An 18686-nucleotide genomic window follows, 5' to 3' on the forward strand; every position below is an offset into this window, starting at 1 on the left:
GAATTTAAATCTGATAGAATGTTGCCCCATGCATTCGCTCTGACGCACCCCCAACTTCTATGTCTGCAGTTGAAATCTCCTCCGATTACAAAAAATCATTAATTCTAACCAATTTTAACAAATCATTTCTTAGATCACATCTTTTACTTGGTGAGGTATTACCTCCCGGGAAATAGATTGAAATTATTTTTACCGAACGACCGTTTTCAAGTGGTATTTCAATACCAATATTTTCAATTAGTTTCGTATTGACTACAGAAAGTACGTTATGCTTAATTGATCGTTTAACAACCACGGCAACACCTCCTCCCCTTCTCTCTTCTCTATCTAAACGATAACATTTGTAATCTTTATTTGAGATATTAATATTTTTATCTAGCCATGTTTCATTAACTAGACTTACATCAATATTATGCTTACATAGAAAAGCAAAAAATTCTAATGATTTAAATCGAATGCCTCTAGCATTCCAACAATTTATTTTTAAGTTTACATTCATCATTATTTACCTGCGTATAAATACTTAATAGCTAATTGAGCAATACAATTGAATTGATCTGCTTTAGATTTGCAATGACTGAGAAGTGTAATCATCTCTGCTGTAAGAGAGTTGATTTCATCCATAGAGAAAAGTAAGCTGCTTGTGTTGGTTTGCTGACGATCGAAATCGGTTTTGCTGGTGGTTCTACTGGACCACACGTTTGGGCAGGTATCACGTTCATTTACATTTTTCGCTGCTGCAGTTGGCTCCGAGCTTTTGTGTGGTTTAAGCGTTGGAAAGTCATCATTACTCGGGATAAATAAATGTGGTTGTTGATTTATATTTCGCTTAGTCATCATAAAGCTTGAACGTTGTTTATTTCTTGAAGAAAGTCTTTCTCTTATTTCAACGAAACTTTTTCTGCTAATGCATGATGGGTCATTTGACTTGTGTGCTTCGTTGCAATTTGCACATTTAATGATCATTGATTTGCATTCGTTCGTTCCATGATTCTCTGAACAGTTTGCACAGTGCGTTTTGATGTTACAATTTTTTTCCCCATGGCCATACATTTGGCAATTATAACACTGTGTTATTTTGTTTTTTGGTCTTCGGGCAAAGTCCCATTTAACTTGGGTTCTGAAGATTGAACGTGTGTTTTGCTTTAATTCATTTAATCTTACAGAACCTATATCAAGATAAACTAAATAAAAAATGTCTATGAATTGAGCATATTGTTTTTTAATAATTTTAACATTTTGGCATTTAAGTCCAATTGATATAAGTTCATTTTTTACGACATCAGTATTAAGTTCATGTAGTCCATATAACATCACTTTAAATGATCTCATGGCTGGGAGATCATGGGTATAAAATTGCCAGTTTTTTCTTTTTAATGCCTCTCTAAGGCTTTCGCGTGATTCAAGACTTTCGCAATTTATTTTGATGCCAATGGACATTTTCTTAATGCTGTAGTCTAATAGATTTAGATCACTACACAATTTATGCACATCTTCACTCGTTTTTTGAAGAACGCACACAGATGGAATTTTAGATTGTTTTTTTGATGCTTTTGGAGTAGGGTCTATAATTTCATCACATTCGATATCACTGTTATCTGAATCCGGTAGAGTTTGCAAGAGTCTAAATTTATTGTTTCTATTTGGTTCCTTAGAACTCATCTTAAGGGTTTTGACGTGTGAAGACGAAATGTCTTCAACACTAGGCGAACGATTTCGTTTACCGATTTTGGTTTTTTTTTTTCACTTTAGTATACCGCACAGAAAATATACACGTCTAACGCATGCGAACCGCTGATTGGTACTGTTTCTGCCTTATTATCTGTATAACAAAATTTATTTGAAATCGATATCTCTTCTGGTTCTTGAGCTTTGGACGACCACAAAACGTCACGAAAGTACGAAAGTAAGTACACATGCACACATAGACTACTTTCTAAAAATCTTTTATTTCGACTGAAACGTCGAGAAATGTCAATATTTTGTATTTGACGAAGCGAAACCATTAAAATAACGAAAAATAATGTTTTTAATATCTGGTAAAATTTATAAAAAAAAAATGAAAAAAAAAAAAAAACATTTTTCAAAGTTGGTAAAAATTGATTTTCGACTCAAATACAGTTTCAAAACTTTTAGATATTGGCTCTAAACTAACTTTTCCTTTTAAAAAATATTGTTTTCCACATTCAGTAAAATTTTGGGAAAAATCGAATTGACAGTTTTTTTTACAAAAAATATTGTTGATAATTTTTAAATTTTAAGAATAATTCAACTGACCACTTTTTAAGACAACACGAAGATCTACAAATTTTCAAGCAAGTCGAATCGTCAGACCTGATGGAAAGTTATGAGTGTGCCTCGAATCCCAGCCTCTTTTTTTCAATTTTGATATTGAAAGGTTGACGACTAACAATTTCTTACAATTTTCTTTTTTAAACGATTCTAACAACAATGTAGAAATACCAATATTGTTCAAAAATGAAAGGACCACCTTGAATTTTAAATGTCAGAAGTCATATAGTTTTAGAAAATTATTACAAATCAAAGAACGCATTTTGTGATGTTTACTTTTCTTCAATGTTAAAACATTGATGTAGCGTAATCATCTGTTTAAACCAAATTATTTATTTAATAATTTTACTGAAAAGTTTACAATTTCACCGATTTTTTTATTTAATCGAAAAAAAAATATTTTTTTGAGAATTAGTGAACTTTGAAACTTTGAAACCGTTCATGAGAAAATTTATAATCAAAAAATATCCATTAATTTCGATTCAAATTCGTTAAGGTGGAATATAAATCAAGTACCATTTTTTCCATCTGCATACTTTTCATTTGCTAAAATATTTTCCTGGAATTATTTACTCTCCTCAAAAATTACAAAATAAATTAATTTCGTTGGAATATTTCTTTTCGGTTCACAACAATCATAAAGTTAAATAAACATAAATCAAAATTTAATACATTTAAAATCTTTATACCTAAAATTCTAACAAATTAAGCAAGGACCAACCTTGTAAGATTGCAGATTCTTAACCACCTTCAGGCTTTATCTTGGTTGTAATTCTCAATCTAATAAAATAAAAAAGAAATAAATTAAAGCAACACGTCCTCTAGGCATTGGTAAGGTATTCAACTTGAATAACACTCAACTTACATAATAAATATTGAAGTTGTGTCATTTTGTGACAATCTAATGCGAGCGAATAACACACATAGATTGCTTTTTATTATTTATTTGAATTGGTTTATCTCATAAAAATTGGAACTTTTATTTTCCTCTTTTCAAACATATCTTATCTCAACCGAAAAGGGACATTATCATGAAAAAATAAGTTATGGTTGCAAGGATTTCTTAAGGAAGGAATTCGATTGGGCACTAAAGTGAAGGAATTTCTGTGATGTTTATTCAATAAGCTTTAATCGAATATCGCCTGTCAACTCTGTTTGTCAATAGTTCTGATTATTGCACCAAAATACTTAGATGTTGTATTTATCGGAAACATTTGATGGAAATTCAATTGTATCTCTATTTTCAAAATGGTCTTCTGTGTCCGCACTATTTTGGTAGGTGGTAGAATGGTTAGAAAAAGTGGGTTTGGTCATTTGGGCATGTGATAATAAAGTTTTTCCTCCCATCATTAAGAAAAGAGTCTAAGGATTGTCAACAAAAACAATGGATAGATTAACCTTCGGAATAGACAGAGACTTTTCTTACCAAAGGTATTTTCTATAACCTCGATAAATTACATGGCGAAGGGAGTAAACCTAAAAGTTACTCCTCCCATTACCTGTTTTGTCTAGTTAAGAGGATATTTATTTAGTAGTTTGGCTGAGGCATAATGATTATTGCGAACCTGACTGGAAGGAAGAGATATTTTCGTCCTGTTTTTTTTGTTTACCATGGTAACTGCCTCTCGTTGAAATTAAATTGGCTATTCAAACCAATGACTGATGGCTTCAAGTCAGTATGCCTCTAGTACTTCACGTAATTTCCTCTTATTCACTCAATTATTGAAGGATGAATTATTGTTGATTTTAACACCTATTTCAATAAATTCATAAATTAACACCTAGTTAAGCGTGCTGAAGCGTAAACGCAAATTTTTCTGTTCTTTGCCATACATTTTGGTCCATTTGTGTTATGAGGATATGACGTATTAACACCAAAACTTTTCAATACTTAATCAATTGTGTGTGAACCATTTCTTCTTGAACTGATCCGTAAACACAGAATGTTATAATGAAAAATTGGTTTTGAAAAAAAAGATTCTGCACCATTAAATATAATTACGATATAATTTTAAAGAATTATGATGGTTTTATCTTGCGGTTTATTTATGGGTTATTTTTATATTTTTTTCTTTTGTTTTCAAGGCCACAACATTTAAAAATTGAACGTATCAAGTTTGGCATAACGAATAAAAAACAGGTATAGACAAAAATTTTGCAACATCCATTAAGCTTTCGGTCCATTAAAATTTCAAACTAATTGATGTTCGAAACAATAAACCAAAACGATTAATCAATTAATTTATGTATATACAAAACTATCAATTTCAATGAATAAAGAGTTGAATCCTTTTGTGTTTTGCAAAAAAGTGTCAACCACCACCACAATTTCAAGTTCAATGGAAATTTCAAAAATAAAATGCCCATTTTCGACGTTTCTTTTAATTGATTTTGATATCATGTAAAAATAAATATCTCAATTTGTTGACCATTGCAAAATTATATTGTTGTTTTTCTTTTATAGTGCACGATTTCAATTATGAGAAAATGGTAACAAATCTTTTGTATATTGGACGTTTTATTGACAAAGACTATTTTAAAAATGAATACAAAATATTGAGAAAAAAACGTTTTCATCAAGTTTTATATTGTATTGATTTGTAATAAAATAAAAGGGGCTGGGTGCGACCCGCACTGATAAATTCCTATCCCGTCTTACTTAAATGGTTTGTACTTTTTTGTGCATTGTTAAAAAAGTTGATAGTTAAATTATTCTAAAAAGTACAAATTATCAACAACATTTTGCATACGGTGAAATAGTTTGATTTCAAAATTTATTTTTGTTAATGAGATTTTTAGTAGAAAATCAATTTTACCAATTTTAGTAGCATTTGCGTATTATTTTTATTTTTATAAAGAAATTAATCGAGTGTTGAAAACATTATTTCCTGTGAGACAAAAATAACTTGAAGCCAATATTTTTAAATTTTGAAAAGATATTTGAATCGATAGTAAAATTTTAGTAAGTTTTAGTAATGCTTTGTTTAAGTTTTATTTTTTATAAAAACAAACTGTAAACTCAATTTTTTCTTAAAATTTAGCGAGATGTTGAAAACAATAAGTACTTTAATAATATAAAATTAATTTTAAGCCAACATCTCACATATTTTAAAAGAGTCGAAAATAAATTTTTAGCAACATTTATTAATTTTGTATAGGTTTCTATTTTTTTTTTAAAAAGCTGTGAATTCGATTTTTCTCAAAATTTTACCAAAACTTGTTTTGGAGATAAAATATATTTCCTTCGTAAAATTTTTGAGGTGACAAATATTTTTTTTTTTAGTTTTTTGATTTATAAAAAAGAACGTTTATTGGATTTTTTTCCAAAAATATACTTGTTTAGTATCATGTTAAAATATATAATTTAAAATTTAATTCAAGTGTCTAGGATTATTAGTAGGGTTAACGTAAAATGTCACCCTTTTTTTTAATTGTTAAGATACAATAAAAATACACTCGATGTTTTTTAAGAGCCCTTTCTGCATTTTTCTTTCTATACTGTTTCTTGAGCTATAGACGACTTCACGAACGAACGCACTTCACGATTAAACGTACACACCCACGCACAGAAATCTCTGTAGAAATCTTTTATTTAGGCTCAAGGGACCTTGAAACGTCGAGAAATGTCAACATCTTTAATTCGACACATCGGACCTATTACATTAACTTCCTTTGGGAAGTTAAATATATTGTTGTCAACATTCAGTAAAATTTTGAAAAAAAATCGAATTGACAGTTTTAAAAAAAAAAATTAAAAAACGGAAAAAAATTAACAAAAGTTGGTACAAAATGATTTTCGACTCAAATATTTTTTAAAAATTGTAGATATTGGCTATAAACTACTTTTATCTTTCAAAAAATATTGTTGTTAACATTTTAAAAAAATTTGAAAAAAATCGAATCGACAGTTTTTTTTACAAAAAATAAAACTCTAAAAAAAAAAAACAATACTATAACTTGGTAAAAATTTACTTTCGACAAATAGCTTTTCAAAAATATTGGCTTCAAACTTATTTCATTTCACAGAAAATATTGCTTTCGATACTAAGTAATTTTTATATAAAAATCCAACAGTCCGTTTTTTCATAAAAAATAAAATCTTCAAAAACTAGTACGCAAATTTGGTAAAAATTGATACGAGTACATATAGAAACAAATTTTTAAGCAAGACAAATCGACAGACGAGATGGGAAGTTATCAGTGTGGGTCGCATCCCTGCCTCTTTTTTTGTTGTAATTTTTGACTAATCATCAATTGAAATACCCCTTAATTGTATGCTGTCGTTGATCATGTTTCTTATGTTTGAATACAAAAATAATTGTATATTTAACAAAAATACTAAAAAAAAAAATAGGCTGGGATGCGACCCACACTGATAACTTCCCATCCTGTCTGTCTTGCTTAAGAGTTTGTCTATATGTACTCGTATCAATTTTTACCAAATTTGCGTACTATTTTTTGTAGATTTTATTTTTTATGAAAAAACGGACTGTTGGATTTTTATATACAAATTACTGAATATTGAAAACAGTATTTTCTGTGAAACAAAATAAGTTAGAAGCCAATATTTTTAATTGTTGAAAAGCTATTTTAGCCGAAAGTAAATTTTTACCAAGTTTTAGTATTGTTTTTTTTAGAGTTTTATTTTTTGTAAAAAAAACTGTCAATTCGATTTTTTTAAAAATTTTACCAAACGTTGAAAACAATATTTCTTATAAGAAAAAAAAATAGTAAGAAGCTATTATCTCAAAGTTTTGAAAAGATATTTGAGTCGAAAATCAATTTTTACCAACTTTTATACATTTTTTCTTGGGTTTTTATTTTTTGTAAAAAAAACTGTCAATTCGATTTTTATCAACATTTTTCAGAATGCTGGAAACAATATATCTTATAAGATAAAATAAGTTTGAAGCCTAAATTTCAAGTTATTGAAAAGATATTTGAATCGATATTCAATTTTTACCAACTTTGAGTAATGTTTTTTTTAGATTTTCATTTTTTATAAAAAAAAAACTGTCAATTTGATTTTTCTCAAAATTTTATCAGATGTCAAAAACACTATTCTTCGTTGCACGAAATTGTTTAAGAGATGAAATCATATTTCAGTCGTAAAATTTTGGAGGTGACAAATTTTTTTTCAGTTTTATTGATTTATAAAAAAAAACGTTATGTTGATTTTTTCAAAAAATATACTTGTTGGGTATCACGTTACAATAAATTATATTAAATTTAATTCAAGTCTCTTGTGTTTTTGGTTCGTAAGATAATTAGGGTTAACCAAAATGTTCACCTTTTTTTTCAAACTGCTATGGTAAAAAAACCACCTACGCAATTTTCTTGAGAGTCCTTTCTGCATCTTTCTGCCTTATAATCTGTATAACAAAATTTATTTGAAGTTGATATCTCTTCTGGTTCTTGAGCTATGGAGGACGAAAAAAACGTCGCGAACGTACGGATGAACGGACGTACGAACGTACGTACACACGCACGCAATGACATCTTTCTAAAAAAAATTTATTTCGACTCTAGTCGAGAAATGTCAAAATTTTCAATTTGACAAATCGGACCCATTACAATAACTTCCTATGGGAAGTTAATAATAATTGCCATCTTAAACTTTTTTTTCGGTGAAAAAATGATTTCATCTCCAAGAAAATTTTATGCAACTAGGAATAACGTTTTTGGCACCTGGTAAAATTTTAAGAAAAAACGAGCTTACAGTTTTTTTTACAAAAAAATAAAATCCGACAAAACTTACTAAGAGTTGGTAAACATTATTTTCAACTTAAATATCTTTTTAAAAATTAAAGATTTCAGCTTCAAACTAATTTCATCTTAAAGAAAATATTGTGTTCGATATTCAGCAATTTGTATAAAAATATGAAAGGCCGACAAAAGCTTTTATTGAAATTTAAATCTACCAAAAATAATGATCAAAATTAGTAAAAATGGATATGCGATTCTCTATATCTACTCAATAAATGAAGGTATTTAGTTTAAATTAATAATTATAATAATTATTTATCTAAAAAAAAAATTGTTATGAAAATTTTGTTAAGGTTTTAGGAAGACAAACCAACAGTGTGTGTCGTAGCCTCCTTGTTGCTGCTGTGGTAAAAAAAAACTTTGTAAATTTTTTCAAAGCCATTTTTGAAGTCGATATCTCCATTGGTTCTTGAGGTATGGGCGATATAAAGAGCTTCCCAAACGTACGGACGTGCGCACGTACCTACACACGCACACACAGACGTCTCTTTTAAAAAACTTCGGGAAATGTCAAAGTTTTCTATTCGATCGATTACAATAACTTTCAATGGAAAGTTCAAATTTCAAAAAAATCGGCGAATGGTGAATATAAGTCATAAAGTTTTTTTTTTTTTTTCAAATAACTCGAAAACTACAGTTTTTCTAGAAAAATTAGTATCTATGAAAAATAACTTTTAGGGTGTTAATGAACAGAGTTTAAAAATGTATTATTTTCCTTTAAGGTACCATTCCTAAACTTTATTTTTAATTGAAAATAATTGTCAAACATTATTAAGATATACAAATTTAAATTTCAAAAAAATTACCAAAAACAAATATTTGGAATTTTGTTGATTTTACGAACAACTTCAAAATAATTTTAGACAATAAAGAATATCGTTTTTGAAATCTGGTAGAATTTTGAAAAAAATACAAAAAGTTTTTAAAAATTGATTTTCGATTCGTATAACATTTACTAAACGCTTTATAAAAATCAAACAGTTAGTTTTTTCATAAGTTAAAAAAAATGTACAAAATTAACCTAAATTGATGTTGGAAATTGATATTAGAAAAATCTAATGTCTCTTTTTATATATGTATGTACTTATGTAGGTATTTAAGAAGAAAAAGCTTTTCAAAAATGCTACTAACATTTGTACAATTTGGTTTTCGACTTTGAATTTCGAAAAAAAAAACAAATGTTAAAATCAAACTTATTTTATCATATGGAAATTCGATAATTTAAAGTTAATTTTTAAGAAAAAAAAAACAATTAACAAATTTTTTTTACAAAAAACGAGAAAAAAAAACAAAAACAGAAATTGTTTTCGACTTTAGTTAGAGTGATTTTTTGGCTAGGCTATTATCTTTTTGACACTAGTTTAAACAGCTGACGCACGTTTCGTGTTTTTTTTCACTGTCAATCATCTTCAGTTGCATCTATAATTTAGCCATGCATCGTCTTACAAACGAACAAAGCTTGAAAATATTAAATTTTATTATCAAAATGCGTGCTCTGTTAAGAAATTTCATTGGGGTCTATTTTACCGAAAAATTATGTTCAGCGGAGAAGCTCATTTTTGGCTCAATGTGTACGTAAGAAAGCAGAATTATTGATTTTGGAGTGAATATCAGCAAGATTTATCAATGCATCCATTGGCATCATTGGACCGTACTTCTTCAAAGATGATGCTTATTGTAGGGTAACTGTAAATGGTGAGCGCTACCGTGAAATGATATCTGACATTTTTTTGCGCAAAATGTAAGAGCTTGCCACACAGCACGCGCAACAATGATGGACTTTTTGAGAGGTGAGTTCGGTGAACATTTAGTTTCACATTCGGGACCCCTTCAATTGGCCACCTAGATCTTGCGATTCAACACCTTTAGACTATTTTGTGTGGGGCTATGTTAAAATTCAGGTTTATACAGTTAAGCCCCCTTCAAATGACTCCTTGGAAGACAACATTGAAGCATTTATTCGTATGATACCGGCCGAAATGTTGGAAAGAGTATGCCAATATTGAACTAAGCGAATGGACCATTTATGGTGCAGTCATGGTCAATATTTGCATGAAATAATCTTTAAACATTAAATCATATGGACCGTACTATTGATTCAAATATATTACAACAATGAAAAATATTGAATTTAATTTTATTCATGTCCTACAAAATGTTGTCAATAATATTTTGTTGAACTATTGGACAGTTTAATAATTAACAAATAAACGAAAAAATAGTGTCATATAATTTTTTGTGTCAAATTACACGAGCGTTTAAGTTTTTTTACAATTTTTATTTTCCAAAAAGAAGCCTCTAGTTTCCGATTTATTTGAAACCTAACCCTCTCCAAATTCTGGAAAGTTTTTTAAAAAATGTTCAAGACAGGATACATAAATTAAGCTCTCCAACAAAATTCCAATTCTTGAGAGTGAATGCCTAATTTTTCTGAAATATAGTACATACACCTAGACGACAAGTTTCTACTGTAAATTGGATGTCTTTGTTTTTAGTCGCTTTTATCAAAAGTGCTTTAAAAACGTCAATTGTATTTTATTTGAAGGCTGGCCTTTTTTTTAAATTGGAAATATAAAAAATAGTACCCGTGGGTCTTGGGTTCGTTCCCTGCCTATGCCATCTTTTTCACGGGTACTGCCTCTTGCGAGAAATTTAAAAATTCTCAAAGAGTAATTCTTGTCATGAAAAGTGCTTTCTCAAATTTTCCGTTCGGATTCGACTTAAAACAAAAAACCTTAGATTCTCTCCATCCCTGACAATAGTACTCGCACACAGGAATGGTTGAGAATTGTAAGCCAGTACGCCCTACTTCCCAACGCACTGTTGAGCCACCCAATTTATTTATTTTAAACTTATGAAACATTATTAAGTCATAATCTTATTCAATCTTTGTTTCAAGTAAGTCAAAAAATTAAACAATAAATAACACAAGGCTAAATTGAAATCCTCATTCATTTAAAAATTCATAATTAAAAAACTTGAAACAAACTCGTTGCATCATTTTCATATTCCTTTGTATTCACCATTTTAATTTTATTTGATCCAACTTCCTTGAGAATTGGATTTATTACATTTCACTTTAACAGTATTTGCATAATCATTTTTCTTAATAAATTAAATTTCTTTCAAGTGAATTCAAGATTAATACACAGGAATGTTTCGCTAAAAAACAATATTTCAATTTAAATATGATTATGATGGATGATTGTTGATTACTATTTGAACTTTTTGCGAATTCCCAATAACAAACGGATACTTTAAAATAAAACTTATTTAATATCATCAATCTTTCTAACGTAATCATAATCAAAGAAAAATATTTTGAAAAATATATTGAGGAAAAGTTGTTGACCAATCTACACTTTTAATGTATTGGAAATATAAAAGGTTTCCATACATTTTTTGGATTGATACGTTCATATCGGAAAGATAAGCATGTTTTAATTTTAAAACTTCTCGGAATTCTGGGACGGATGAAAAATGAATTAAATTCTTACAAAAAGATGTTGCTATTATATATACAGATTAAAAATGTATAACTTATTTGTAAACTCTAAAAAAAACATAACAAACTTGTCTGTATTCAACACCAAGGATTTCTAGATTTAGATAAGAACAAAAAGTTTCAACTTGAAAAAAACCACTTCGAGTAGTCAAAACTTTTAACTTAAAACTTACATTTGTTTGATTTCAAAAAACGATTATTATTCGAGAACTGTGACAAACTTTTTTTAAATATTGGTTTCAAAATGATATCCCAGGAACAGGCTCACTTTAGGGTACTTTCAAAAAAGTTAATTTTAAAAAAGCTTCTTTAAATAGAAAAACAACTCTTTTGTTTTACCAAATTTATTTCCACTTTCTATATCCGTTAACTATTTGAGATTCTAATTAACGTTCAAATAACATATTTTAAACAAAAAACTCACACTCCAATAAGAAATAATGAGATAATTTATATGAACAATTATTAAATATCTATAATATGTAACACTACTGTGTAAATCTGAGCTCGTAAACATTTTTTAAAATCAAAAAACTTATAGCAGACCTTAGTCAGATTCAGATGAAATAAATACTAAAATGTTTTTATTCAACTCTTTATAATAATTTTATAAATCACATTTTAGAAAAAGAAAAATAAATGGCAAAACAACGTATGCAGGGCCAGCTAGTTTTGCATATAAAATCATTTCATGTTAAATTTATTCTACACTATTTATAAAAATAAAAGGATTTATTGCAAACGTATTTCCCGTCGCTTTCCCAAAATTGATCATTGTACAGTGAATCACAAATTTATGATTTTATTCCTTCTTATAAATTTGACCCAACCCAAAATAAGTCCAATTTTCTTAAAAACTGCGTAGGTGTACCTCTTTAAATAATAAACCATAACACATGTTATTTTTCTCATCGGGTTGTAAATCCACAAATAAATAATTGAATATTTTAAAATGATTTAAAATAATGATACAAAATTCTCACCAAATAATTATTTCAGTGTTATCCACATATCCAATGTTATATTTTATATAACAATTAATTAAGTATTTGATTTTTTAATTTAAATTTATAATTATTAATTTTATTAAAATATTATTTAGTTTTTTTCTTTTAAAATGTATTTTTGTACTTAATTAATTATCCACATTTAAATTTGGTTTTTATAAAAACCCATTTATTTTTATTTCCTTTATTTTTATTATTAAGAAATTTTTTCGAAAACAAATATTTCACTTTTAAGTTACAATACAAATTTCACTTAAAATACTTTACTTTGTTTTTAATACCAATATTCCAGTTCGTTTGATATTGAATCTTTAATATTCTTATTTTCACTTTCACTTATTTCTTGAATGATTTTTGAATTTAATTAAATATTTATTTTATTTTATTCTATTTAAATTTTCACAACTTTCTTGGCAGAATTCATTAATAACGTTTTTTTTAATTGAAGATCAATATTTAATTATATATTATTATTTTTCTTAAATATGCTATTCAATTTTTTTTTGAAATTTCTATTAATTAACACTCATTTAATTTAAATATACTTAAAAACTCTTACATAAGTAATTTAATAATAACAAAGTTCTTTTTGATGTTTTTAATTTAGGTTAGTAATTTTAATTTAATTTAATATTTATAAAGATAATTTTTAAAATTGAATTAATACACAAAATTTTTGAATTTTTAAAAATCGCTCACTTAATTTATTAAATTTATTAACAACCTTTTATTTTGTTAATTTTTAAATATTCTATGCCACAATAATTTCGTATCACTAATTTTCCTTTAAAAAGGATTTTAATCCAAATCACTGTACCGATTTTTCTTATATCGTTTTTGGGTTATTTATAACTTGAATTCTTACTTTCATCCGATTCGATCGAACTCAACGGTTTGAAGAATGCCGAAGAACTAAATGTCCTGAATTTTGAAATTTTGTTTCGTTGGTATCAAAGGATTCAATTCAAATAACCACAGGATATCGTGATGAATGGATACAAAGTGTCGTTCTATGTTCTGTTCAACTTCGAGATAAAATCAGCGCCTGCGTTGGAATACACAATATACAAAGTCCTGGAATTTTTGCCAAAAGGCGAGGGTGTAGAGTTGGTGTTTTGTTTACACAACTGTAGATCTATGAGTTTCCAGTGTAATTCCCGCTTTGCGTAAAATTAACCTTGAATTTACATTTTCCTGAATGAATTCCAGAGTTGTGTAATGTGTAAAGGGCTTGTAAAGTGGATATACAAACCAATACATACAAAAGAATAAAACAGAGCTAAAATAGCATTACTTTGAAAGTATCGAAGCCATTTTTTCTCCTGCTTACGCGATGGTCAGGATATATATTTAAATGTGCATATTGCATTCATCGTTCTCTTTGGAATTGGAATTATGCAATATTTACAAACTATATTATGGTTTTCTGTAGTCCTTGATGGAGAGACTAAATATCTCGATGCTTAGAAGCTTGTTTTTTATTCCGTAGAGGCTTCTAGGAAATTTAAAAGTAGTCCATAATGAATCCGGCTCATTGCACCAAGGAGTGATTTAGTTTTCTGTTGAAGCGTTAATAACCATATCAAAGGCAATAAAAAGGACATTAAGTCCTTAAGCAACAGCGGCAACCTTATGTAAGTTATTATGAAGTTAAACAATAAGGACCTACTGGGAAATTCGTCATAAATTTAAATTCCTCTATGGTAAGTTTATGAGGTGCAAGGATATCTCAGGTACACTTTGGTAATTTAGTTTATGTTTACGCACTCAAAAAGGAAATCCTGCATACATGTCTATGGCTTTAATTATGATTTTTATACGAGGATATAATAGAAAGTACACGTCTACGGTTTCAATTTTGAGTTCATAATTAAATATGATACACAGAACCGTCGTTAAATCAACCAAGCTCAAGTTTCGTGCTTGAAAGTTTATGAATGTTGTGTACGTTAACGTTGGTTTTCATCAAGATTAATATTATCTTTTATAATAAAATATTATACTTAATGGAAACTGTATTTAATTATTCATGCGTTGCGACTGGGGGATGCATCGTTATTATATTGCGTGAATATAAATTCGAGAGAAACTAAAGTTGCAAAAAAGAAGGAAAGGATTTCTGTTTTTAATCGCAAATGCTGTATAATCCCCGTCATCACCTCTTGACACGTAAACCCAAAGAGTTTGTTTTTATTTTTTCTACGAAGGTTACGTTACGTGTAGATAATAATTGGAATGTAAAAATTTGCTTTTTTTTGAGTAAAATATGTGCACATTGTATACAATGGGTAACTCGTCCGAGGATAATTTGGAATAAAGACTTTTTTAAGTAGCACTAGGGCGTTTAGTGATAATTAAAAACATACGCTAGAGAAGGCTCATTGTTGTGAGCTTGTGGTTAGGTGGTAGAAGTTCTATAAGAAACTTATTTTTTTTCTAACTCAAGGACCAACGTTATTGTTTTGTTTTTTAGGTTTTTTTTGTTTTTATTTTTTGTAAGCAGTGTCGGACGAAATAATCATGACCAATTTGCTATAGGATTGTTTTACTTTTATTTAGCGTAAGCCTCTATTTTGTTTATTTAAGGTGCCTACATTTGCGTAAATGCCTTTAAAAAAGGTATAAGTACACAAATTAGGGTTTTGCAGCAGTCTGATGTAGGCTGGAAAATAAATTATATACCCAGTGTTTTGGCAAAGTTCTAGAATTTTAAATAATACAAGACAGAAATATTCTTCGAATTAATTTTGTATGGGTTTAACCATGGCATTTATTTTTAATTTACTTTACAATAGAAAATGTAATCGGTCTACTTCTTTCCATTGTAAATTTTGACATTTCTTGACATTTAAAGTTTCCTAAAACGTTTATACCTTCAGATATATATTTTGGTGTGCAATATCTCAAGAACCAGCAAAAATATTGAATTCATATACATGTTATTTTACAGGTAATAACATCAGAAACATAGGAAAATTGCTTTCAATAAATTAAAAATAACTATCCAAGTAATAGAAAAAATCTCACAATACATTTAAACGTCATAACAAATGAAAATAAACTTTAAAAAAATCAACAAAAATTTGTTCATAAAACAAAATGAAAAACTATTTTGAGGCTGTGATTTTTTACATCAGTTTTTAATCATGAAAGTGTCAGATTTCAAAATTTCGTCAATTTTCGAGATTTGACAAATTGTATGACCTCAATTTTAACCGAAAGGTAATCTTGGAAGAGAAAATGACTACGAATTGATAGTGTCTTGGTCTTGGCCTGAACTTACGTCCCTTCTTTTTAAGGTCATGGAAACGCTGATTAGTTATCAGCTCAAGAAATATCTCAAAGATCGAAAGCTTCTTCATGAGACACAATACGGCTTTCGTAGCAATAGGTCCAATTGTGATCTCATGGTTCATCTTACCGAACAGTATAGAAAATCCTTACATCACTTTGGGAAAAGTAAGCTTACTGCACTTGATATATCAAAAGCATTTGAAAGGGTTTGACAACAGGCTCTCTAATCAAAAATGCGTGCTTTCGCTTTTCATGAACCCCTCCTTCATTGGATTAGTAATTACCTTTCGAATCGTTCAATACAAGTTTTATTGGATGGATTTAAGTTTGGAATGCATAACATAAATGCTGGTGTACCCCATGGCTCTGTTCTATCAACACTCTTTCTCATTTTTATTTATGATCTCTTGCCTGCAACTTCTAATCCAATACATTGTTTCGCTGACGATAGCACCTTTAGCTTTTTATATTCGTTTCCAGACTCACGACCCTTCTCTTCGTATGTGAAACTGCAACGAAAAAATATGATAAGCTCATTTAATTCCGACCTAAACAGCATTGTAAAATGGGAAATAAAAAACCGCTTGGAACTTAATGCTTCGAAAACACAATGCTGCCTTTTTTCGTTGAAGCGTGATGTACTCCTCCTTGCCATTATCCATAGATGGCACTGACATTGAGGAGACTGAACATCTCGATATTCTCGATATGTGTATCATCAACCACGTTTTGTGGAACGATCACATACACGATGTCGCCAAAAATGCCACAAGGTGTTTGGATTTTCTAAGGCGATGCAAGAAGTTTTTCTCCCCCTCTGTTATTTACAGCACTTATATACGTCCAAGGCTTGAGTATAACTCCTATATGTGGGCTAGTGCTTCTTCAACTTACTTAAGCTTAAGCCTATTGGACAATATTGAATGTAGAGACTTTTAGATTGATTGGTGATAATACAATCATAAGATCATTTACGTCACTTCAACATCTTACCCTCTTTTACCCCTTATTTTGACGGGTTATGCCCTAAAAAATAGTCAGCTGCATTCCTCTCTTGGTGAGCTTCTAGGAATACTGATCAGTATACCCTCGAGTCTAACTCCGGTCGTATTTTCAAGTACAGAGATTCGTTCTTTAGCCGAACTACGCGAATGTGGAATGCCTTGCCACACTCTGTCTTTCCCAGCCATTGCAATATTCAATATTCTGGAATTCAAAACCAACCTCTTTTCCCTTTTCCTTGAGCGTGCTCGTATTATAAAATAAAATTAGGTCTATTCTATAAATACGTTGACAAAAATATACGCTCCAATCGGCTGTGACTCATTTTCGTCAAAATGTGACTTTTAAATGTTTGTGAATGTTCGTCAAGTGTTCATTTGGACCGTTAAAATACAATTATTTATTATTTTGTTAAATATATAATTGTATTAATATTATAATTTAATAAACATTTCAAAAAAGAACATTGCAAAATATTGAACAGCCAGTTAAAAATATCGTTTTCCATACACACGAGCAGATGTTAAAATATATAATATAAAATATATATATATATCGCATACAAAAATCTATTTATGCACCTTCAAAAAATGAAACCTGTCGACCATTTAGGCTTTCTCTATAGATACGTTTCTTAATTGGATGCACTAACAAGAAAAATCGACAAAGCAAATAAAAGATATACATATTCCATCAAACATTTTATCGCATATTTGCATCATCAGAATATACACACATGGAATGGAATATCGATCATAATTTTTAAAAAACATATTCGTCTCAATATTTTTTTTGAACTACAAAAAAATCACTTTATAGATTTAATCTGTTCTGGGGCTGATTGAAAAAATGGTAATGACATTCTAGCTTTAAAGGTTGAAGGATATTCTTTTGAACCTTGAAGCAACAGACAGCAAACTTGTTCAAAGTTCTGGCACTTTTTATTTTCTCAAGTTGTTTGCATAAGAAAGTTTCAATATCTAAAAGAATTCACATTGTTTGCTTCAATATACTCAGAGTACTCGTACAGTGACACCCTTCCAAGAAAACCATCCAAGTATGTCAAATTGTTATTGATATGCAATCGGGAGTCAGCAGTAAACCAGTCAACTCCGCACCTTGTGTGTCTGAAATCACACTTCAATCTTCCACACCTGATTTGGGCTCCATTATTATCATGGATGAAAATCCATTGTGTCTACAGATTTCGCATCTCAAGATAATTTCCTGCTAACTCAGGTGTTTTTTCTTTTAAGTACATAGTTTAGTGACATCGTCAAGAACCTATAGGATAACAGACATCTGGAATTGCCGTCTGTATCAGGTGGCTTTTTTAAGGCCGCCGCCAGCTGTTGATTCTATAAAATTTGATATGAAAATTATAACAATACGTCTATTCTTCAGAAAATAGCTCATTTTCAATAATTGCGACGTGCGTCGTCGGGCTGCTGACTTCGTTAAACTTTGGATCTATTGAATTTCTAATACTTTTTCTTTGTTAATCTGTCTTTTGCAGCGATGCTTTGGTTACAAAGAGGTCATTAACTTGACAGAGATAATGAGAAGCTGAAAATATATTGTATTAATAGAAGATCTGGAATACTTTTTAAGTTTAAATACTAAAATAAGTTACAAACAAAAATTTAAAAGCTGTAAGTAATCCTTTTGTATTAATCTTTATTATTTTGGTGCACTTAGGCACTAACGTATTTTTAACCTTTTATTAAAAGCTTTAGTAAAATGGAACGACATGCATATCTTCACGCTTAAAGTTATGTTTCTTTAATATAGTTTTGTAGTTTTTATTTTACGAGCGAGTA

At 29.0% G+C, this 18686-nt stretch overlaps 1 protein-coding gene across 2 annotated transcripts in view; it reads right to left on the reverse strand.

Moving 5' to 3' along the window:
- Positions 1 to 12659, reverse strand: part of LOC129947759 (cholecystokinin receptor type A) — a 71945-nt gene extending 59286 nt beyond the window's left edge. For both annotated transcript variants that reach the window (XM_056058439.1, XM_056058438.1), the window contains exon 1: positions 12547 to 12659. The gene's annotated coding sequence lies outside the window, so the exon portion shown is untranslated. The remainder of the gene's footprint in view (positions 1 to 12546) is intronic.
- Positions 12660 to 18686: the final 6027 nt, after the last annotated feature.

This window comes from Eupeodes corollae, chromosome 2 (genome assembly GCF_945859685.1).
Source record: "Eupeodes corollae chromosome 2, idEupCoro1.1, whole genome shotgun sequence".
NCBI lineage: Eukaryota > Metazoa > Arthropoda > Insecta > Diptera > Syrphidae > Eupeodes > Eupeodes corollae.